Raw genomic sequence first — 26436 nt, forward strand, 5'->3', positions numbered from 1 at the left:
ATTATTTGTGTTACTTTATTTCTAACTATAAATATTCGGGCCAAGACTATGGGGTAACCACTATCATAATCGACCTAGAGCTAGGCCTCATCTTATTTTCTAGTCTCCTTTGTTACAAATATAATCTTAATATCGATACAATCCACCTTAATTTTTATGTAATTTAATGATCACTCAAACTTAAAAGTTTATATTCCAATACAAATGAATATTTTTTTAACATCGATATATATTTTCTAAGTAAAACACACGTATTACATCTTGTGAGCATAATCATAAATTTGTTCGAAAACTTTAATATTTTTACTAAAGTGCACTACTGTAACGTTCTTGCATAAACTTATTTTCAATTTCTTTTAAATTTTATATTTTACTTGTTTGATCATTTATGATATAATATAATTAAAATCAACTTTTTTAGATAAATAAGGTTGAAGCTGTCTCCGTAAAATTTCTAATATTGATTGTTTTTACGTGCAGAATTAGTGTATAAACATTACTTTAGATAAAGTATAATCAAAATAAAATTATCTCTTTTTAATTTTATTTGATTGATTAATACATTTATGATTTAAAGAGTCAAAACTATGCCACATTATATAGTTCTTAAAAATAGAATTTTTAATACATATACAATATATATATTTTGACTTAAATTATTCATATAATTTATGTAAAGAGTACGTAATACCAATGAAAAAGAAAAAAAAATTAAGTTTGTTATATGCTGTTGAAACTCTGTAATTTCCAACAGAATAGACAGAATCTAAAAAATAAAGATTTTTTATTTTATTTTATTGGTATTCCATCAAAAATACCCAACGGACGATGACGTTAGTGTCCGTTGTAATTCCGTCGTTGATTTGTCGCAATATTATGGTTTTTTTTTGTCACTGGTCTATCGATAATTACTCGATAATTACTGACGAATCTATTATGTCTGTAAAATCTATCGGAAATAAGAGAGGCCCTTCTCTTAGTGTTTTAATAAAACATATTTCTTAATATTTTTATACATTTTTGTATTTTGAACAATGTATTCCCCGATTATAAAATTTAAAATAAGTAAAAAGAATTCCACGTAACTGAAGATCGAGCTACAATTAATTTCAACACGAAAAATAGTTGACCACTTAATCGATACATCCAAGAATAGTTTAGACCATTCTTCGTTGTTAAGAATTCATTGACGTTGGGTTAATTGTTTATTATAATTTAACCTTTTCCGAGTCAACAAAAAAAATGTTGATATTATTAAAGAACACTAAACGAAACCCATTCATCTAGCGATTACTCGTATATATGTGTTTTCAAATTAATCTGATTATTTCACCTTCGTGTTATTTAAAAATGAAAAAAAAAAAAATTTGACTCGTTAATGGCAATTACATATAGGAAAGTGGGGTACGTTACGCAACAGGACATACGGGAACCAAAAGCACAGAAGCCAGGTGAAATAACATCGATAACTACAAAATATACAAACTTGTCTAACGCTGTAGAAAGATGATCATATCCTAGCAGGCTAGCACTAGAATTCAAAATATATCAGCGTTCTTTATTTGTATCTATTATCTCTTTCGATTGTTTGTAAAGAACGCTTTGATATTGCATCTTTTTGAAAATCTTGAAATAAAGTAAGAACGTAAACAAATTAAGAAAGTTATTAATTAGTTTCAGAAGATGAGGAAAATTCAAAACTGATCCTTCCGACAAATTGTAATGTGTTATGTAAATTAGTGGAGTTCAAAAGTTATGAATACATAAGTTGATACATGTTTTTTCATGTTCTTGTTATTGTTTTTCTAAATGACTCGTGTAATTCATCCACATCAATTCTAGATCTCTTTTTGTGTAAAATGGTTGTAGATATGGGATCCTCTAGCGATCGATATAGAGAGGATGAAATCCATATATTATGTCTCAATCAGAGGTATTGCCTCGATCGTTTTGTTAAACTGTTGTTGGATATATGTGCATGCATGTTCTCAAACTTTTTCTAGTCTTCTATGCTTATGCATCAAAGCTTAAACCCTCAGTATGTAGAATATATATCAACAAAAACAAATAACATATCTGCATTCATCGTGTTCCATTACTTGGATGTAAAATATTAACCATAAAATTAGAAAAACAAATAAAAATTTAATATACTTTTACTTCCTTCGATCTATCCATGTATATATACTTAACATTAAATCATAAAATTACTGGGTTGGAATTCTTCTAAAATGATATAGATATACCGATCAAAGCCGCCTAGTGACATGGTAAATATCAACTATGGATCGCAATCGATGATGTTGTAGTCTTTGAACTCTTCCTTCATTCTCCTCCATTGATACACTCGATATCCCAGATTTTATGGTTTCAGCGGACGAAGATGATGATGAAGAAGAAGTGACTGATTTTACATCTCTATCATTCTTAGGTTTAACATTAATATCTTCTAGTCCATATTCTTGAATCCTCTTCTTCTTCCCCATGATCATCCTGAACCCAACATCGTGACTACCACTATTACCAGTACAGCCATCATCGGAATCATAAGATTGTTGGAGAGGATTGCTGAGTAGAATCAAATGGAAAGCAGCCGCTTCCAGTAATTGTTGTTCCTTGCAGTTGGACTTTGATGATCCCATTACCACACAACATTCACTCATTTCATGATTTTTCCTCTTCTTCTCCGGCTCTACAATATCCGCTAATATTCTAGGATTCTCAGTAATATGTTTGCCCATCACTTGCTATTCTTCTTCTTTCCTTAGCCACCGCTACTGGTTGTAATCGAACCTTATAAGGAGAGAGAGAGAGAGAGAGAGAGAGAGAGAGAGAGAGTTAAAGGGTGTAGGTGGAGGGAATGTGTGAGGAAAGTAGGAGGAAACCGCGTGTATTTTGCGAATGAAGGTCGTGTTCATGAGTCATGACTTTCTACCCGACGCGGATACTTCATCCCTACTTTGATTAACTTAATTTTCCAAAAATATATATATGGAACTCCAAAAGAAAAAAACAAATGCGAAAACACCCAATGCATGGTCTAGGAGACTAGGAATTCCTTTCATGTCACATGTAGTTCTTTGTTTGTAAACAATGTATTTTTCTCGATGAACACATTTATATCTATATATTATTTATATTGAAAAATTCAAAAAAAATCATTATTAATCAAGGAACCAATGAATCAATATAAAACCTAGGAATTTAAAACCATCAATAGCAAAATAAAAGTTGTAGAGTTTTACAATTAACGCACATATATCGGATTATAACAAAACTTACTTCTTTATTTTTCGTTTAAATTTTTTTAAGTCATGTTTTTTATCGAAAAAAAAAACCGAGTATATATCATTGTTCATGATTTGTCCTCTTTCCATACAGATCGATATTAATATACAAAAAAAAAATCAAAAAAACTCACTTTATTTCTTTGTTTTTTGAAAAGTTAAGATTTTTTATCGAAAAAATTTAATAAATATTTCAAAATTCATATTTTTTGGTACTCTTTAAACATATATTCAAATTGATATTATATATATATATAATAGTAAGTCATATTCATATTGTGGATGTTAAAATTGAAATATTTACAGTTTAGATTCACAATGTGAATCTGAACTAATCGAGTTTTTTTAAACGTTGATAATATTTATTTATAGAAGACAAAAAATTAAGATTTTTGGTATAATTGGTTTTTTTTAATAAACTTAAATATTGAAAAAAAACAACAAAATGAAGTGGTTTTTTTTCGGAAAAAAAATAGTTTGTTTATATATCAACATGGATCCTATGGAACGATGACGAAAAATCGTGAACAGCGGTATATTCCATTTTTTTTCAACAAAAAACGTGGCTTAAAAAAAATTAAACGAAAAAAAAAGATAGGTTTTTTGGTAAAGAAGTGGGTTTTATGATGTAATCCGGTGTATGTTCATCTAATATACAAATGTACATCCATATCCTTAGCCGTTGATCGGTTTAAATTGGGAAATCAATTGTAAAGTCCCAATATTTTGGGAAAATTTTTAATAAAGTCTTAAATATTATTTTTTTAACTAAAAGGTCCCGACTTTTTAACTTTTTGAATTTGAAAAGCCCAAGAAACCGGCTAATTTATTCACTTTAGCCCTTTTTGACCTGTTCAGCAGGTCATATGACCAAATCGTTAATTTTCTAAAATAATATGACTTTTCTGCAGATTTCGTCAAAACTTGTATATAATGTATAAACGTATTTTTTATGTATTTATATCTATTTTACGTACTTTTGTATTTTTTTAAGATTTTATATGTATATGTTTACGTATTTTTTTGTATTTTAAATGTATAAACGTATTTTTTTACATATTTATATGTTTTTACATATTTTTTATGTATTTTTATGTGTTATTTTTTATGTATTACGTATTTTTATATATTTTTAAGTATTTTTAAGTTTTTATATGTACATGTTTACATTTTTTATGTATTTTAAATTTATAAACGCATTTTTTAACGTATTTATATGTATTTTTAATTACTTTACATATTTTTCATTTATTTTTATGTGTTATTTTTTATGTATTACATATTTATGTATTTTTTAAGTTTTTTATATAGATGTTTATGTATTTTTATGTATTTTAAATGTATAAACGTATTTTTACATATTTATACGTATTTTTAAGTATTTTACATACTTTTATGTATTTTGATGTATTTTTTGATGTATTACGTATTTATATGTATTTTTATGTATTTATGTATTTTTTAAAGTTTTTTTCTATATAGATCTTTATGTATTTTAAATGTACAATTCTATTTTTTTCGTATTTATGTATTTTTTTTACTTCAAGTTGTTTTCACCATTTCATCCAATTCGTACAATTTCTTCGAGTGTGTCTAGATAGTTTTTCTACATACCCACATATTTTAAGCTTTTCCCAATCGCTTATCTTGAAATTAAACATCGAATGGGAAAAGCTTAAAATATAGGGGTATGTAGGAAAATCAACTAGATATACTCGAAGAAGCTGTGCGAATTAGATAAAATGGTGAAGATGACTTGAAGTAAAAAATACATAAATACGTAAAAATAATACGATTAAACATTTAAAATACATAAACATCTATATAAAAAAACTAAAAAAATACATAAATAAGTAAAAAAATACGTTTATACATTTAAAATACATAAAAATATGTAAACATATACATATAAAAACTTTAAAAAAATACATAAATACGTAAAAATAGATATAAATACGTAAGAAATATGTTTAGATATTATATACAAATTTTGACAAAATCTGCAGAGAAGTCCTATTATTTTCGAAAAATTAACAATTTGGTCTCATGACCTGCTGAATAAGTCAAAAATGGCAAAAGTGAATAAATTAGCCGGGTTTTTTGGGCTTCTCTATTTAAAAAGTGAAAAAGTCAGGATTTTTTTTGTTCAAAAAATAAAATTTAGGACTTTATTAAAAAATTTCCCAAAATATTGGGACTTTCATGGAGATATCCCCTTTAAATTTCGACGCTAATGATTGGTTCCTTGGTTACTTGTTAATAATGATTCCCTATTGAACCTCACCTTATTTTTATAATAATCATTGTTCAGTGATCAACTATAAATATTTACATTTGACCAGATTAATTTGAATTTGCTTTTATATATATATATATATATATATATATATATATATATATATATATATATATATATATATATATATATATATAATTGTATGTTGCGTTGTATTAAAATAATATTAAAAAATCACTACAAGGAATGATGCCTATGATGACGACATTTTCAACCATTATGCCGACGACATGTCGTCGGAAAAATCTATACCGACGATTTGTCGTCTATACAAAATCGTCGGCATAGCCCCATCGGTAAAAGTAGAAAATATCGCCGGTACAGATCCACCAATGTCGACGATTTGTCGTCTGCAAAGGGTCGTCGGGAGTGATTTTCGAGGAAAAAAATTATTATATACCTATTCTGACAACTAATCGTCGGTATAAATATCACATTTACCAACGACGTCATCATGACAGGTGAAAACAATCAAGACGACTTGTGGTCGGGAAAAGGTGGTAACAAACAACTTCCATTTTAGCTATACCGAGGACTTGTTGTCGGTAAATGTGAAAACCGTTTTTACAGTTAAGAGTTATATTGACGACATGTCGTCGGTATAACTTTTTAAAAAATATATATTTTTCACAAATTTTGTTATATATATCAAACATGTTTTTTTTTTTTAAAAAAAATCCAAACAGTATATATGTATAATAATATCATTTAATAACCCTAACAAACCATTACAAATCAAATTCAAAATCCACTACAAAGCAAAAATAATAAAATAAATAAATAAACAATTCTTCAACAAACATTGTTCAAAATAACATGAATGATCAATCAGAATCTTCATTGTTCTCGTTCTCGTTGTCCTCAAGCTCATTGGTTAGTTTGGGGGTATTTTGTGAAAACATATTATGATTGAATGGAAATTGTGGCATTGGTTGTGGTTGGAAAATGTCGTCGGGATAGATGTCGTCGGTAAAGAGCCACCAATGTCGACGATTTGTCGTCTGCAAAGGGTCGTTGTGTGACATCCCCAAATTTCACGGCCAGAAAAAACTGATTTGTTTATACTTTATTCGAAAATCAGAGTATACTTTTAAAGAAATATGTTACGGAATTTGTTCCCAAAAATATGATAAAGAATTTATCAAAGTAATTCCGAAGAAATGTATTTTCATTAAATTACAAACATCGAGATGTCATTGTCAATACAGATCAAAAGCATAAACAAAAACAATATAGGCCTTATAAATATTCTATTTATTTCTACTGGCCTATACACTAGTACAAAAAAGACCTACGGTCACACTTTCCGAAAAACGGCCTATGACACCTTTTATTAAAAGTGTGGCCAAAGGTCACTAAAAAAATTTAGAGACTGTTTTTGGATACATTTAAATTAGTTTGTGTGGTCATTATATAGATAATCAAAACTTTAACCACACTTAATTATATCAAATGTGACAAATATTAGTCACACTCGACCACTGAGGTCATAGGTCATAATCAGCCACAGGTATCGATTAAGATTGTCATACTTTTTTTATGGGAGACAGTAGATAAACGTCTTGTGACATGAGTTAGTTCTATGTGTGTCTATAACCTGGTGCCTTTATAGCCACATAACAGACAAAGTAGCTAAAAGGTGATACATATGGTCACACTAAATATTTGTGTGTCCATAGGGCGGTTTTGTACTAGTTGTACTTAGTTAATGCAAGAAAATAAAACAAGTTAATATTGGTTACTTATGGTCATGTACCTTTTATTATGTGTGTCAAAATATTATGAATTGACTTTAAGAAGAAACAAATATTGTGTGTGTAGGTAGCATTTAGTTACGATTACAACTATTATATGTGTCTATATGTAAATATAGTTATAAAAGAACAATAATTTCTTAGCCACACTCGAATTTTGTGGTCATATGCGACTAACAGCCACGCCTACAAATTAAAGACCCCTTCTCTCTTCTCTGCAATAGAAACCACCGACCACTGACTCTCCACCAAAAACCATCATTCACTGCGCGTTGACTACCACTGCACATCGTCGACTACCACCGGAGGCCACCGCTTCTCTCCCTATTTCTCTCACACAAACGAAAAATACTATTACCAAAAGGGCAATATAGTAATTTTATGTATGATATAGGATGAAGCATGAAAATTTGAACTAATGAGGTATGAAACGTACAACTTTTAACCACACAAGGGAGGGTCCAAACTATTTTTTTGAAAATAATGACCGAATGTGTCTTTTAGAAAATGCACGAGAAAGATTCATGTAATTTACTCTAAAATTAACCTTTTTATTTTATTTTTATTTTCCCTCCTCATATTCACCCACTTAATTTCATAAAAATTCAAATCTCCTTAACATTCCCTCCATATGATTTTAAAAAAATTTGAATTTAAGTTAATTTGAACAAAGTTTATTTAACTTAGTGTTTTTTACAATTGACTTAGGGGTCGTTTTTTACATAATAAAAGGTTTTCACGCCACGCCATAAGCCTTAACCTAGTAAAAGGTTTTCATTTGTATGCTTCGCGACAAAGAAAAACACGTAGCAGCCTCCATTCTTCTCTCATCGCCTCCCCAGGCGATACCCGATTGCTTGCCGTCGATTGCTCGTCGCCGACTTCAATCGCCGGATACCGTCACACCCAATAGCACCGGCGACCGTCGCACATCACAAATTCGATTCAGGTGTGATTTTCTTCATCCCTTCCTGCTTTCGTTCAACTGTGTCTGCTCTCGATTTCCCTTTCCCTCTGATTTCAGTTGAAATCGAAATCATATGTGCTTGTTCAAATCGAAATCTGTGTGTCTGCAAATTTTAGATGTATATCAATTGTTACTGTTTTCGTTCAACTGCATTGCCTTGATTTTCTTTTTTTTTCGATTTCAGTAATTAAAATCATATGTGTTTATTGCCTGCTTTCACTGCAATGGTGTATTTATTCATTTGTTGCCTAGTGTTCATAATTATTCAGTTGATGCCTACTGTTCATAATTGTTCAATTGCTACTGTTCAAAGCAGGAAATACAGGTTGTATTCATAACAGGAACATTCATATTGTTTTGAATGATATCGGATCTGCCCCACCAAGATCTAAGGTCAAGTGGTTTCGTTCCGCTAGCAATGAATCAAGATTTATTAACACCAACCACCTTTGACAGCAAACATGATTCTCCTACTCTTGTAATGGTCCATTGGTATGCAGCTTCTTAAGGTTTCTTTTTTAAAAATTTTGACACTCCTGACAAATACTTTAGGCCTTAGGGTGATTGCAATTGACCAGCTAGGGTCAGTTCATTACATAATCTTTGACCAAAATTTATATATTATTATAGGTATTCTGTATCATTTTAAATAGTTTCAATTTCTAGCTTATTTCTTGTAGTTTTGTTTCTTGTATGGCAGTTGGGGTGGATCTAGCATGCCTGACTTCACTTGCACAAGTAACGAAGGTTAGGTTTTTACTAGCCTATTACTTTTCTTTCCTATGAATCGTTATTCAGATAAATAATTATTTTCCTACGTTCTCTATTAAGTTACTCTTTTTACATCTTTGACCATGTTTTTTTAATTATGCATGGTACTTTCAACTTTTCCTTATAAGAACATTATATATCTACAAATGAAAGTAGGATGCAATAACAGTCAAATCAACATAAGTACATTGCTAATTATTGCATCTAACTATTCTTTTTGAAACTCTAAGTCTTTTAATTTTTGGGCTAAATGTAAAGAAATAGCAATGCACTTTCTAATTGCTTCATTATAGCATCCTACTTTCATTTCCTTCTATAACATTCTACTTACAATTAATTTTTATTAGGAGACCTTTGATGTGGTCGGGTCAGAGGGCATTGAAATAAAAGACTAGAGACATGAAAATTTACGGTTGAAGGTCAGTTTGGTGCTCTAAGACCACGTTAGGTAAAAACTTACTCTGATTTGCTTATATGTTTTTCTGTATCTTGTATCTTGTGTGTTGAATACATGAAGCTCTGATAGATTAACTTGGTATGCGATTTTTTATAAAGCAAGTGTAAATTTTACACATGAAAAACACCAAGTTGGGTTTAAATGTCTTGTGTTCTTGACGGTGATGTGATGTGTATCAAAAAATATGGTCTTCAATTTCTTTTCACAATTGGAAATTAGACATTATTTTCAAGTAAATTTGTATCAAGGTTCTTACAGTTATCTGTTTACCTTTTGTCATGTAAGGATTTGTAGGCTTTTGAAGATGATTTTGTTTTATCTTATCAAAGTTTTTTATATGTAAGAATTGTTTTCAAAATTGATGTGGGTGTTTTGTAGGAGTGAGAGGCCCACCTTAGAGTTCAGTTGACTCATTTTCTGTGTAATGTAATGATTGTTTCAAATGGAGGACAGTCACGAAGAAAGAAGAATTTGAAGAGTTAACTATTCTTGAATCTCTATCTCTATGCCCTAATTATTGATTTGAGTTGCTAAATGCTAGCTTTAAATTGTTCTAGATCCAAATGATGTGGATTTCTTAAAGATTATGGGAGCATTAGATGAAAGTGTCGGCACGGGAGTCACTTACAACAAATATTTCAATATTCCTCGCAGCAAAAGATTATCTAACAAAGAAATTAAAGATCTTAAAGTTGCACTGCATAATGGAAAACTTGAGATCGAGAAAAAAAGATGTTGAACTCAAGCCTTTGTCTACAAAGGTTAATGAACAAGATCAAACACTAAAGCTAGTTTTGGCTCATCTTAGTGCAAAAGGAGCTAACTTTCCAAATCTGTCTCATACAATTGTAAGTAATCTTATTAAAAACATATATTGTCAATATTACTTGTAAATTGCATTTCTTTTAGACATTTTCCCTGTTTCTTTATATTTACTAGGGTATTTCAAGTGAGAAGATTGTTGAAAGTAGTGAAAAGACTCCTGTTAGTCTCAAAACCAATGAACCATCATAACCTGTAACACCAGTATGTTATCATCTTATAAAATCATCGTTGATATAATTTTTTTTTTGGTACTAATTTTTGTTTTTTCACCTGGGACTTTAACTTATTTAGGTTATTGCAAAACCCACCAAGAAACCAGTTCAAACCAAATCTGCAACTACAACTCCCTATACAGATTTGATTTCCATGAAATCTGCAACAGTAGTATATACTAACTTTACAATTTTCAATACTTTTAATTTATCTTTTATATTAAAATATAATTTTACATATATGTCTTAAATCTTTATATTAGGCAAATACAAAACCCACCAGAAAAGATGTTGAGTCTAAGACTGCCACTATCAATCATGACATACCAACAGTTTCACCAAATAAACCCATTCACCAGGTCAGTGTTTTTTTACATGTTGAATATACATTTATGTCTTTTTTTTCTGATTCTAATATTACTTGTCATTGTAGCCAATCAAGTGTAGTCTATCATATCCGTATAAAAGGAACATCGTTGCTCGTGGTACCGTTCACTTATCATCAGAAAGACAATTCATTCATGGAGTTCCTCTACAAGATGATTGCTATAAAGTTTCCATTGATGAAGTGGTAATAAAACATGAATTTCTACCCCATAAAACTGGGGAATTCTCATTAGTTGAGGATGCATATAAAAGTTTTGTCACATGGCCAAAATACCTTGTGCAAACCGAGTCAAAAGTTTTTTTTAATTATGTTCAATACTTTGTGCATTACACTTTATTTTCTTCATAAAGTAGTATACTAAGTTTATGATGAACTCATTTTTTTGGTTTCAATGTTGTTGTTATAGGTACCAGAAATTATATCACATCAAAACTCAACGAAAAGGAAACCAACTTACATATCATCTGATGCCCTTCTCAAGAAGACAAGGAGCAATACAAACAAGATGAATGCCTAGTTATATTTAGGTTTTCGTTTATGATGTGTTTGGTTTTTTAACGATTATTTAAATTCTTGAAATGAGGACAATTTTCTTTTCTTTGATATTTTAATTAGGAATGTAATGTATGGATTTGGATTTCAATTATTAGTAATATCAAATTATGAATTTTGCTTTTGTTTCATATTGTTGGGTTTCGTTACTTTAATTTAAATTATTTTGATATGTCTACAATGTATAAAAAGTAACAATAAATAGTAAGTTAAAGTGGCTGTAATATAAATTTTGCCATGTTTTATAGGTTTTTAATGTCTCTAAAAATATACAATGGTTATTTTACATCAATTTTTAGCGTGTGGCTAAATGGTTAACAATAGCCATAATATACAAGAATTATGATACTACAATTGATTTAAAATGATGTTTCTTCTAAAGTTCTTGTGACTAAATTAAACAATAACAACATGAAAAACAATTTATGTGGCAAATAAATGATGGGTTTCGAGCAATACATCATTCCTATGGTGTACATGCAAACCCTAATAGCTTTTGGATCTAGTTTGTCTAATGAACATGCAATTGAATATCCAAAGCTATAAACCCTAGATCTATCATATAAGAACTGAAATAAGGGTTTAGTAATTACCTTTGATTGTTATATAGTAATAACAATCAATTCCTTGCTTTGATTGGCTTCAGAAAGCTTAGTGCCTCAAGTGTTGCACCTCTAATGGAGTCACAAACACCACTAAGCAATTGGACGAAGGAGAGAAGAGAGGGGAGGCACCAAAAACGGCTGGAAACCCTAAAGGAACACTTGGCCACGTTTTTGGGGCATAGGGGTCCTTTATATACATGTAGGCTATTAGTGTTTGCAACTAGGAAACCCTAATCTGACTGCTTAGGCCCTAAGCAGCCCATGGACTCCTTTAACATATCCCTTGGACGAATTCCTAATGGGCTTCCCATAGAATTCGTCCAACCTATATATATTATTAGGTGATCCATAGCCCAATTGTAATTATCTTATAATTACAACTCCAGTCCCCTAAGTTTAATTAATCTCTTTTAGTCACAAAATTAATTCTTAATTAATTCTTGACTAATATTAATTAAACAATATGATTTCTCCTTTAATATATTATTCTTATAATATATTAATAAATCATAATTAAACCTTTCTCTCCTTAATTCATCCTACATATTGCTATGGTGAAGGCAACCCAAAAGGACCATGCTCATAATCGGGTCAAGTACATACCAAAATAGTTATGGACTTAGACACTAATCCAACAGTCTCCCACTTGGATAAGTCTAATAACTATTTTGTATAACTTCAGAACCTGATCAGCAATCATAGCTTTCAAAAGCCGCTGTCAACTCTGATCTTATCAGATACGCGTGTCCTTTAGATAAGGGATCATATATTCCTCCATTCTACAAGATATCGTATAAACATGAGACATGGATTTAAATCATTCTCTCTGTCTATGTATTGTTTCTCGACATCTGATTTATGACGCCTGACAACAGACTACAATTGAACACATCAACTTAGTCCCGGCTTGGCCAAGCGCTTAGGGTGTCATCACTAAATCATCGAGGGGCCCATAGATATCGCTTTGATCCCACTTTGGGTAAAAGGAATGGATAAACTTCGACTCAAATGCTTGCTTGCACCTACTAATTGAATCACACACAACAATAAGTTTTATAACACCAAGTTACTGGTGCGTTTACTTATCATCAATGTGCAACCGACTAGTAAATAACAACTCACACGTCTTGGTTTCAAGAATATACAATGTTATCGTCTCACTAATCACCCGTGATAAATCCATGAAGTGATTCAAGTGAGTGTGGGTTTAATCCAATACTTTTATCTTATCAAAGCACTCATGAACTCTGCAGCAAACTTGTGCTATGTCTAAACACTTTAGACAATCTGCAGACAGATTCATGACAGTCTTCCTTCATACCTACTTCCAACGTATGACCGATTGTGGAGGTTTGAATAACCCAGTTATTCTGGAAGTCAAAACATGCAAAGTGAAACGCAATAATAATATTAATCCTATATGGCCCCAAAACTTTTGAGCGTAAATAAAAACACTTTTATTTAAACACCATATTGATTACTCATTATTCATTGCTTACTGTTTCAGAAAATCAACTTATTACCCGAATTATAACCACAATTGTCCCATGCTCCGAGCATGCACACTTTGGTTTCCTATGGTTCATACTTTGTGAAATAGATCAATTGAAAACTTTTCCAATGAAACTCATTTCACAATCCCCAATCCTTATTATTAGTATTAGAATACCAAATTCTTGCCACTTTTAGAATATGTCAGATTCTAACATTTTATACAACGACCCTTTCATAAAGTCATAGCACAAAAGTCACCAAGACTTGGCTAATGAAATTACTAAGTTCTCTATCAGAAATTGTTACAAAACAATTTTATAGATGTGATGTCTCTCACTCAAAGTACATTCCTTTGAACATCCTTTTGCATAAAAGTTTCTAATCTACATAGATTCTTAATTTCCAACTCCCATTTATGGAAATATTTCCATATTTGCTATATGACAACTCATTCTTAAAAGAATCTTATCTATTCATAATAATGTCAATATAGTCCATCCAATACTATACTTCCAATTACTCACAAGCGACAAATTCTCAGTGAACCTCAGATCGTCCTTTGATAGTTGTTTAATTATTTTAGTCAAAACCGATTCTAGTCCCTTTTTCCCTCTTAATGCCCTAGGCATTTGGAAAATTTTAGAATGGTCAAATATTATAGCATATGCAATCGATCCTATACCCGAAGCATATTGGACACGATGCATAATGTCTCACATAAAGACGTGATACTTTATCATCCTTCTGCCATAATATTTTATGTGCCATGTTCCCACAATTCGAACTATGAAGAGGGATGCCATAATCATAATCGAATTTTGAGAATGCACTACGTATCCTTGACTAAATTTATTAACATTTCTCGATCTAAGCTTTAGAATTTTGAAACGAAGTATAATATTCTCTCCCTTAATTATAGCAAAACAACTTTTCAACCCTTGCAACTTTGCAAAGTGAATCTTTGTTTTCTATAATTAATATTGCTAACTTCCAATACTTACCATAATAATCATGCTCCCACTAACATGATGATTATTTTCTTACCAGCATAACACTTATGCTCCCACTAGCTTTGACATGTATTCAGAAAACAATTGAACTTCCAGAAAACAATGCTTATTGAATTCCTTAAGTTCATATGTCTAATACCTAATGCTGTGATAAGCCTTTATCTAAGCTTTTTAAGCTCATACACCTTTGCCTTAGATAGCTCACATGTGTGTCTAAACAATTCAGAATTTATGTTACTAAGTCCCAGATGTTCAGACTAATTGCCAAATCTCACAATTCGAACTATGAAGAGGGATGCCGTAATCATAATCGAATTTGAGAATACAATTTTCACAATTGCTATCTACTTAAAATCTCTCTTAGTGAAAGCATTTCCTTACAATCATTTTCATGAATGAGGAAAACCTTATGACACTTAGATTTTATGATGTATGTGTTCCTATCCATGTGAATTCGTCAAAAACGAAGGTTTGCGACAAATCCAAAACCATATGGACTGAACTTGTTCAATCTTGATTTCTTGCCTCATGGTAACACGAGTGCCCACCATGTCTTCCAAGAAACTCACCCTTTCATATCAATGTACTTTCCATTGATCAAGGTGCTTTGTCTTTATGCATTCAAATGAGAACTCATAGAACTCACATGCATAATTAACTCAATTGGAATGGCACAGAAAAAGAGTATGTCATCCACGATAGGCTTTAAACCTCAAGTCGTGTGCTAGTGATGATCAACTAGGTTTAACCTTGATTTGTTCTTGAAACTTTTCAAGACCATTTACACTCCCACTGACTCCTTGACATATAATATTCTCTTGTCAAGAAACATTTCTTGACAAACAAATATTCAAGAGTTAGTGTAGCCTTTTGTCAAGTTTAACACTTCACACAATTGGTCTTGGTTGGTCTTTGTCTTATCCAAGACATCACAACTTACCAATTTCAAATGTGCAAGAATAAGAAAACTTTTCCAAATTCCACATTTGACGAGTGTTATAAACCTACTTAAGACTTGTCACTCAAGTCATAATATTGGAGTATGACTCTTAAGACTTGATATTGGAACGAAGTATGATTGACTTATTGATTTAACTATTTCCATAATTCTCGATTCCTCTTCTTAGACATACAAATGCACTAAGACTCACTTGGAGGACCAGTTGAGAAATAGTTCTTAATCATTAAAGCTTATCATAAAACACAATAAAAGGTACTCTCCCTTCTTCTTAGAATGAAGAAACTTTTATCTTTCTGTTTACTTGATTCTTCTTATTCGTTCTGCTATTGATTGAAACTCTTTCAATTAACTTAGAATTATACTTAATCTTATAAGTATAACCATATTTACTAAACTTTAGTAAATCATGACGAATATCTTTATCACTCTTGTGGTGGACTTGATCAACGCACAATCTAGTGTACTCGATCCCCTAGTCCTTCTCTTGACACTTTGTCAAAAAATAGTCTAATTTCCAAATATGAAGTTTCTCATTCACCACGCAACCAAGTTGTATGATTCCAAGTTTCTGTTCAATTGAAACTTGGGCGATGAGAATCTTCCCTTATTTGGAAAATTCTCGACATTTCCACAAATAACATAATTAAGAATCAAATCCATTATTGCTAATAATAGAAACAATTAAACATCAATTTTTCATACACACCATTGCAAGGATAAATAAGTAAGACAAAATCAAAATTTATTTTACTGCGGAAAAATTTGTCCTTACAATGTAATTCAACTGAAAAACTATGCTATTACATATTTCTTATCAATCTATCCTAACTCTAGAGTAGCAGCTCAAAAATCTGATCTTCGAATCCATTCGATCGAAATCCATTTCTTCATGATCAGATTCAGCACGCTTCTTCCTTAAGCTTCCTCTCTTTTCTTTGTTCCTGAAAAACATCAAAATGTAATCTTATCACATCATGTATTAAGAATCAAAAATAGGAACTTACAGAGTTAGATAATGGATTTTACCTGAAGTAGAGCCATATTCCTTAACTCTCCCATCTCTTAGATCTCTCAGGTAGTTTGGGCAGCTTCGTCTCCAATGCCCCTTCTCTAGGCAATAAAAGCAAATGGACTCCTTTAGCACAGCACATGGGACAATCTCATGCTTAGTCCTTTCTGGAATTCCAATATTGCCAGTGTCCATTGAAGTTTGGGAGTTTGATTCACCAGACAAATTTGCTTGACCAGCACGCCAAATCATTGCTGATTCAGCAGCTATAAGCAAATAGGTGAGATCAATGAGGGTCACGTCGTGTTCCATCATATAGTACTCTCTTACGAACTCACTATATGATTCAGGAAGCGATTGAAGAACCCAGTCAACAGCCAACTCACCTGAAATCTCGACACCCAACATCCTTAACCTGTCAATGTGTGACTTTATCTCCAAGACGTGTGCACACACAGGTTTCCCATCTTCGTGTTTACTTGCCAATAGGGCTTGAGTGAGCTTGAACTTTTCAAGCCTTTGAACTTGTAGGTTAGGGAGAATAATTGGAGGAGGTGGAGGAGGTGGAGGAAGTGAAGCATGACTCTCATTTCCTTGATCGTATCGTGGAACGTCATCTTCATTTGGAAAGCTTGTTCCAAGGGACTTGGGCAGACCATTGTAAGATTTAGACATCTACAAAACGGGAGAAAATTCAAGTTAGTTGATAAGAATCCTTGATGTAACACCCAAATGGAACATCAAGGCTAGGATCCAACACAATATTCTACAACCTAGAAGAGGGATACGGTAATCTAGTTTCAGAATATTTGAAGGTAGGTAAATGACGATTTACCAATTCCCACCATGAAAAACAAAAAATGAAGTTTAAGTTTTAAATGAATTGAAACTCCTAGATCTTTTGAGATTCATTGAACTTTTCAATGGCATGTTTAATCTCGATTATGCCCTTCAAATTTGCGACTGGAATGCCGAGGATCACAAACAAGGTGTGAATAATCATACGAATCTACGTGATGCACTCAATGATACTATCACCTAATCAATGTGCCGATTAACCACGCACGCTCCTTTGATCTATGATAAACATCGAGCCACCCTTCACAACCAATGTCAACCCCAAATTAGTGTGCCGGTTAACCACGCACGCTCCACTAACGTTTGGCAAGGGTGTGAAGTGTAATTCCATGGATTAGCATACAATTCCACATTTTGCCTAAAGTAACTATGATTTGGGAATTTATAAAAGCATTTAGTTACTTTGTACTTCATTATACTTATAATGGAAGGTTTCGTCCTATCCTACCCGTTCGGCTAACGACCCTCCACTAGTCAAGAGTGCGGTGGGTAAGAGTGGATACCCATTCAATCGCCATTTTATAGGCAATTTCCTTAAACACCCCTTATAGACCAGCTTCGTGAATGAGGTCTACTAACGGTAAGACTGACTGTTTACTCATATATATATATATATATATATATATATATATATATATATATAATATTAGACTTTTAATGTTATATATAGTATAGGATGTATTTTACACTTTTAAAATACTAGGTGGTCTAATTTAATAAATTATACTTTTAATTTAATTAAATGTAAACCAAAACTTTATAGGTTTATAAAATCTCCTTTAATTATACACCTTAATTAATAAATAAAACCATAAGGGTGTAATTTGAACTTTTTCAAAAAATTCTAGGGTTTTTAGAATTTAACATTTCAAAATTAAACTTTTAATCAACTTTTAAATTTCAAAACTTGAGGGCAAGTTTTGAAACATTTCAAAACATTTGGGTTTAACTATTTAAATTTCAAAAACAAAACTTTTAAGTTCAAATTTAAACTATAAGCTTAAAGGGAGTAATTTGAAACTATTCAAACTTTGTCAAGAACATTCTAGATCAATAATTCAAATAAGGAAATTATATAGTTTTGACCTAGTCTAATTTTTTGCAAGATAATACACCAAGTAATTCAAATAATTAAATTTAATCATATAAGGAAGTAATTATTCAATTAATATGAAATTATCTTTTATTTTGGCAAAGATAATCACCCAATACCATAAAAATCCGATTTCTATCAATAAAAAAAGTTTTGGTAATTATCCCACAGCAAAAATAGGCAAGAAACCCGAAAAATCCTCCATCTGACCCTCTGACTCTTCGAGTCAGGCTTGGACTCGTCGAGTTCACTATGGACTCGACGAGTCACCCAGTTGACTCGGCGAGTCAAGTCGAAAAACCTCAAAAAAATCGATTTTCAGCCAAAATTCGATCAAATAAGCATCAAATTCACTAACAAACAGCCCTAGGCTCTGATACCACTAATGAGTTTCGAGCAATACATCATTCCTATGGTGTACATGCAAACCCTAATAGCTTTTGGATCTAGTTTGTCTAATGAACATGCAATTGAATATCCAAAGCTATAAACCCTAGATCTATCATATAAGAACTGAAATAAGGGTTTAGTAATTATCTTTGATTGTTATATAGTAATAACAATCAATTCCATGCTTTGATTGGCTTCAGAAAGCTTAGTGCCTCAAGTGTTGCACCTCTAATGGAGTCACAAACACCACTAAGCAATTGGATGAAGGAGAGAAGAGAGGGGAGACACCAAAAACGGCTGGAAACCCTAAAGGAACACTTGGCCACGTTTTTGGGGCATAGGGGTCCTTTATATACATGTAGGCTATTAGGGTTTGCAACTAGGAAACCCTAATCTGACTGCTTAAGCCCTAAGCAGCCCATGGACTCCTTTAACATATCCCTTGGACGAATTCCTTATGGGCTTCCCATAGAATTCGTCCAACCTATATATATTATTAGGTGATCCATAGCCCAATTGTAATTATCTTATAATTACAACTCCAGTCCCCTAAGTTTAATTAATCTCTTTTAGTCACAAAATTAATTCTTAATTAAATCTTGATTAATATTAATTAAACAATATGATTTCTCCTTTAATATATTATTCTTATAATATATTAATAAATCATAATTAAACCTTTCTCTCCTTAATTCATCCTACATATTTCTATGGTGAAGGCAACCCAAAAGGACCATGCTCATAATCGGGTCAAGTACATACCAAAATAGTTATGGACTTAGACACTAATCCAACAATAAATACCATAATTGATTGTTGTGGAGACTAAATACTAGCTAATCGTCACTTACATCATTAATTATATGTGTCCATTTACCAAACATGGACATGTTCACCGTAATTATATGTGTCTAAAATATACCCAATAGTCTTAATACGATACCGAATAGTCCTTAATTTTAACAAAATGTGTGTCTTTATAATACTTATGATTGTATTTCACTTAATTGGGCGTCTCTATACGATAGGTTATAGTTACAAAATTTGATTGTTTTTTGTGACTAATAATTAGCAATTCGCCACTTATGGAAGTAATTACATGTGGCCATTTAGCAAACATGGTCACACTCACCATAATTACATGTTTACAAAAGATACAAAATAGTCTTAATAAAATTTAAACTGCGTGACAATATAGAAGAAAACAACAACTACTGTAACATCCCATTTTTTCGAGTCCAAAAATTTTGATTTTTATATAACGACTTAGAAAACATTCATAAGAAAATATCATGAAGTCATATCATTTCGTAAAAACCATAATCTCATGTCTGAAAATCATATCGTAAAAGTAGTAACAATGTCAGAGTACAATCCCAAGAAATCTCATAATGCGGAATCCAATTTGTGTATGATGTGCAGCTACCGCGCCGGCTCCTTCCCCTTCGCTGAAGAGGTACCTGAAACAAAACTGAAAACTGTAAGCACGAAGCTTAGTGAGTTCCCCCAATCGTACCACATACCATACAATCATATAGCATACATACTGTCGGGCAATTCTAGGGTGCCCGACCTACCCGGTACGGCCATTCTGGGGTGCCGACCTACCCGTGTCAAGCCATTTTGGGGTGCTGACCTACCCGTCGGTCCTAACAACCGACCCTCGGGGACTATTCCACCCCCTACTGCTACTATCACATATATCATAACATAAACATACTATCAGACATATCTGGGGTGTCCGAACTACCCTTCGGTCCTAACAACCGAACTTGGGGACTATTCCCCTCCTACTACCACTATCACATATAACATATCATGTCAGCATATAAACATATCATCACATACTGTCAGACATATCTTGGGTGCCTGACCTACCCTTCGGTCCTAACAACCGAACTCTACTACTATCACATATAACATAATATAAAGATACTATCAGACATATCTGGGGTGTCCGAACTACCCTTCGGTCCTAACAACCGAACTTGGGGACTATTCCCCTCCTACTACCACTATCACATATAACATATCATGCCATCATATAAACATATCATCACATACTGTCAGACATATCTGGGGTGCCTGACCTACCCTTCGGTCCTAACAACCAAACTCTACTACTATCACATATAACATATCATGCCAGCATACAACATATCAGGTAGTAGCAAACCTAGATGATATCACAAAGACGACCATCTAACATACAACTCCTACTGGTGGTCCGGCATTGTGGCCGTAGACCCACCGCTACTGGAAGGTAACTCACCTCGTATGAGTAGCTGCTGAAAATCTGTGCGGGAAATCTCTGTCTACTGCTGCTCCGGAAATCCTCCGGCTATAATCCCCACAAAACACTCAGTCAGAATCTGATATCTACTCTTAGGGTAAAATGACTATTTTACCCCTGACCAAGTCCAAGTCAAAGTCAAAGTCAAAGTCAAAGTCAACTTCAAGTTGACCTGACTCGCCGAGTTGGGCCGCCAACTCGTCGAGTCCGTAACCTTTTAACTGTCCTCATCCACGTCTCTACTCGTCGAGTTTAGAAATGACTCAACGAGTTCTCCTTCTATACGAGCATCGAACGAACCTTCATCCGACTCGTCGAGTTGTATGAACAACTCATCGAGTTCATCCTCATCCTAAGAACCAGTCCTATCCTCGACTCGCCGAGTTGTATGAACAACTCGTCGAGTTCATCTTCAAGAGTTGGGAGATTGCCTTGGACTCGCCGAGTCTGTTCATGCACTCGCCGAGTCCTATGAACTCCAGGACTATGGCTTAGCCCAATACGTTGGGTCACTCCCCTGGACCCTCTAAAACCTTTCCAGCACTCCACTGGGTCTCTTTGACCCATAACAGAAAAATGGAGTCTAACCTCGGACTCGCCGAGTCCCAAGAACGACTCGCCGAGTCGATACTGTCCAAGTCTATTTCCTTCGATTTCTGGCGTACAACTCTTGTCCAAATGATAGATCTAGGTCCCTAAACTCGATCTAGCACGTAAAGTTACGAACTTTACGTGCATGCATGGGACTTTGAGCCTAAAAGGCTCTAAAAGAGACTCTTAAGTTGCATGGGGGCTTCCATGGGTGCAAAAGCAGCCCTTTTCTGCCTTGTAACTCCTTCATGGACCTAGATCTGAAGCCTCAACCCCCAACCATGCTTGCAATCATGGTTGGTCACCAAGAATGGCTTATAAAAGCCCTAAATCTCCCCAAAAAGGGATCTAGGAAATGAAAAAGCAAGGTACCGACTTTATACCTTCTGGGAACTGCAAATGATGCATAAACTTGAACTCCCTTGGTCTTCTCTTTATCCCTCTAGGCCCTTCCTTCTTCCTTGTGATCAAAATCACCAAAAATCACCACAAATGCCTTTAGATCTTCACACACACAGTTAGGGTTTGCTATGGGGGTTTCTGGAAGCAATAGGGACGAAGGGTGGCTGAATGAGATGCTTAAATAAGGTGCAAACCCTTAGATTAGGGTTTTGTCCAGTCAGAGTCTACTCGTCGAGTCTGGAGGCCAACTCGACGAGTCCGTCATTTAAATCTCGTATCCAATCCGCTTCTACTCGACGAGTTGGGCCTTCAACTCGCCGAGTCCCAGGCCAAAAATACACAATACTTAAATAAAATACATACCAGGAACCAGGTGTTACGAATCTCCCCCACTTATTTTAGACTTCGTCCTCGAAGTCTGCTACTCGTTCCTGGAACAACTCTGGGTAATGCTCCATCATCTCATCCACCGGCTCTCAAGTCCATTCTGAGCCCTTCCGGTGCTGCCATAGCACCTTCACCAACTCGACCCTCTTATTCCTCAGATCCTTCGACTTTCGATCAAGGATCGCCACAGGTCGCTCAATGTAATTCAGGCTGTCATCAACCTGAATATCCTCTAAGGGCACCACTGCTGAGTCGTCCACCAGGCACTTCCGCAGCTGGGAGACGTGGAAAGTGTTGTGGATCTGACTGAGTTCGGCTGGCAGATCCAGCCTGTACGCCACCTTGCCCACCCGGGCTAAAACCCTGAACGGTCCAATGTACCTGGGGCCCAACTTGCCCCGCTTCCTGAATCGGATGACGCCCTTCCATGGCGACACCTTCAGGAGGACCATATCCCCGACCTGGAACTCCAGGTCTGATCGGCGCTTGTCGGCATAACTTTTCTGCCGACTCTGAGCAATCTGAAGCCAGCTCCGGACCTGTTGAATCTTCTCTGTCGTCTTGAGCACCACTTCGGTGCTCCCCATGACCCTCTGGTCAACCTCACCCTAACATATCGGGGTCCTGCACTTCCTCCCGTATAACATCTCAAAGGGAGGACGGTCAATACTCGCGTGGTAGCAGTTGTTGTACGAGAACTCAGCCAATGGAAGGTAAGTATCCCAACTACCACCGAAGTCTAACACACACGCCCGCAGCATATCCTCCAAGTCTGGATGGTCCGCTCACTCTGACCATCTGTCTGCGGGTGAAATGCGGTGCTAAAGTGCAGACGAGTACCCAACTCGTCATGGAATTTCTTCCAGAACCTGGAAGTGAACCGTACATCCCTGTCAGAAATCACGGAGACTGGCACTCCGTGTTGAGCCACCACCTCTCGAATGTAGATGTCGGCCAACTTATCGGCCGAGATACTCTCCTGGATCGGTATGAAATGGGCACTCTTGGTCAACCGATCCATGATGACCCATATGGAATCCACTCCCCGTGCTGTCCTGGGAAGTTTGGTGATGAAGTCCATGGTAACATCTTCCCACTTCCACAGGGGAATATCCAACGGCTGCATCTTGCCGTGTGGCCTCTGGTGCTCGGCTTTGACCTTCCTACAGGTCAAGCATCGCTCCACATACCATGCTACATCCCGTTTCATGCAGGGGCACCAGTAGTCGAGACGAAGATCCCTATACATCTTCGTCGCCCCGGGATGAATGGAGAATCGGGATTTGTGCGCCTCATCCATCAGAACCTGGCGCACACCCCCGTGGTATGGAACCCACACCCTGCGGTGTAGTGTCAATAACCCTCGGCTATCATAGTCGAAGGAGGAAACCTGACCCACTATACGCTCGCTCTTCCGGTGTTCCTCCTTCATGGCCTCCCGTTGGGCCTCTCAGATCTGCTCCAATAGTGGAGTCACTACTGTCATCCGCATGCAAATGTCTCGGATCGGCGCTGCCCGACGGTTAAGCGCATCGGCCACCACATTGGCCTTCCCCGGGTGGTAAAGGATCTCGCAATCATAATCCTTCACCACATCCAACCACCAACGCTGCCTCATGTTCAGGTTCGGCTGATCCATGAGGTACCTCAAACTCTTGTGGTCCGTGTAAATGGTATAACGGACCCCATAGAGGTAGTGTCGCAGACATGTCCTCTCTACATCAGTACTGCGCCCAAACCCGTAATAGACGCGTCGCAGTACACCACAAAATCCTCTACGCCCTCTGGCAGGGCTAAGATTGGCGCATCGCACAATCTCTGTCTCAGTGTCTCAAACGCTGCCTGCTGCTCAGGCCCCCAACGAAACACTACGGCCTTCTTCGTCAGCCGCGTCAAGGATACGGCTATCTTGGAGAAATCCTGGATGAATCTCCGATCGTAGCCGGCTAATCCTAGGAAACTCCTAATCTCAGATGGAGACTTCCGAACCTCCCATCTGATCACGGCCTCTACCTTGGCCGGGTCGACCAAAATACCGTTCTGGTTGACAAGGTGCCCAAGAAACTGCACCTCGCACAACCAGAACTCACACTTGTAGAACTTGGCGTATAAGCTCTCCCTCCGCAGAGTATCCAACACCTCTCTCAGATGCTCCTCGTGCTCCACCTGCGTCTTGGAGTAAACCAATATATCGTCAATGAAAACTATCACGGACCGATCCAGCATCGGTCTACAAACGCGGTTTATTAGGTCCATGAACGCGGCAGGAGCATTGGTGAGCCCGAAGGGCATCACCACGAACTCGTAGCGGCCATAGCGAGTCCGAAACGTAGTCTTCTGCACATCCTCCTCTCTGACCCTCATATGGTGATAACCCGAGCGCAAATCGATCTTGGAGAACCAAGATGCTCCCTACAATTGGTCAAAGAGGTCGTCAATCCTCGAGAGTGGGTAACGGTTCTTCACCGTTACCTTGTTCAGCTCCCGGTAGTCTATGCACATGCGATGCGACCCGTCCTTCTTCTTGACAAATAGGATCGAGGCTCCCCAAGGCGAACTACTCGGCCTGATAAATCCCTTGTCTAGCAGCTCCTGCATCTCGGGAGGAGCCAACCGATATGGTGCCTTGGCTATCGGAGCCGCACCAAGGACTAAGTCGATCCTGAACTCCACCTGTCGCTCCGGAGGTATCCCAGGAAGCTCCTATGGGAACACATCCGCGTAGCCTCGCACCACCGGAACCTCGCTCACCGTCGCCTTACCCGCCTCCCGGGTATCCATTGTTGGATATAGTGTCTAAGTCCATAACTTTATTTGGTATGTACTTGACCCGACCCGGCATGGTCCATTTGGGTTGCATGGCATTGCAATACTTGGATAGACTAGATGAGAGAATAAGGCACTTATGATTATTAATATATTATAAGTTCTAATATATTAATAATAGTATTATTTAATTAGTATTGATCAAGTATTAATCTAGTATTAATTTGGTGATCAAAGTGAGACTAATTAAATATATAGGGTTGATTATGACAATCATCAATTCTTTTATGGTGGATTAATGATCCATGGTTTATGGGTTTGGTTATAACCATATGGAGCTCCATGGATAGTCCATGGGAGTTACAAACCCATGGGTCATGAGAAATCAAGAGTCATGACAATTAAGGGCATTCATGTGTAAACCCTAATTGTGACAACACTATAAAAGGAACCCTATGGCTAGCAAAATCGTGACCTAGGGTTACTAGAGAGGGCATAACAGATTTTGAGTGCTAGAAGTATTCTCTCAAGTTATTCCAAGCCTTGTGGTGTTGTGTGAAGCATTTGAGGCACAACATTTGGGTTGCTAGGCTCACAAAGTCTTGAAGGAATCCAAGCAACAACAAGATATGTATAAGAATATGTTATTCTTACCGTTAGTAGGCCTCATTCACGAAGCCGGTCTATAAAGGGGGTATAAGGTTGTTGCCTATAAAATGGTGACTTAATGGGTGTCCACTCTCACCCACCGCTTCCTTGATCGGTGGAGGGTCGTTAGCCGAACGGGTAGGATACGACTTTAAATACTCGTTAAAAGTATAATGAATTATAAAGTAACTATACATTATAAATTCCCAATCTTAGTTACTTTAGGAAAATGTGAAATTGGTGCTAGCCCATAAAATTACACTTTGTACCTTACCAAGTCGTTAGTGGAGCGTGTGTGGTTAACCGGCACACTAACATGGACTATTAAGAGTGGCAAAGGGTAACTTGACTTTATTATAGATCGGTGGAGCGTGTGTGGTTAACCGGCACATCGATTAGGTAATATTGTTGAGGGTACCA

At 35.4% G+C, this 26436-nt stretch overlaps 1 long non-coding RNA gene across 1 annotated transcript; it reads left to right on the forward strand.

Annotated features, from left to right (window-relative positions):
* The first annotated feature begins 9452 nt into the window (after positions 1-9452).
* LOC145114788 (uncharacterized) lies at positions 9453-10362 on the forward strand. The gene is made up of 3 exons (XR_013711230.1): positions 9453-9523; positions 9911-10010; positions 10090-10362. It is a non-coding gene; the product is annotated as an uncharacterized LOC145114788 (long non-coding RNA).
* The last annotated feature ends 16074 nt before the right edge of the window (positions 10363-26436 follow it).

This window comes from Lactuca virosa, chromosome 5, assembly GCF_052849685.1.
Source record: "Lactuca virosa cultivar CGN04683 chromosome 5, Lactuca_virosa_CGN04683_v6, whole genome shotgun sequence".
Taxonomy (NCBI): domain Eukaryota; kingdom Viridiplantae; phylum Streptophyta; class Magnoliopsida; order Asterales; family Asteraceae; genus Lactuca; species Lactuca virosa.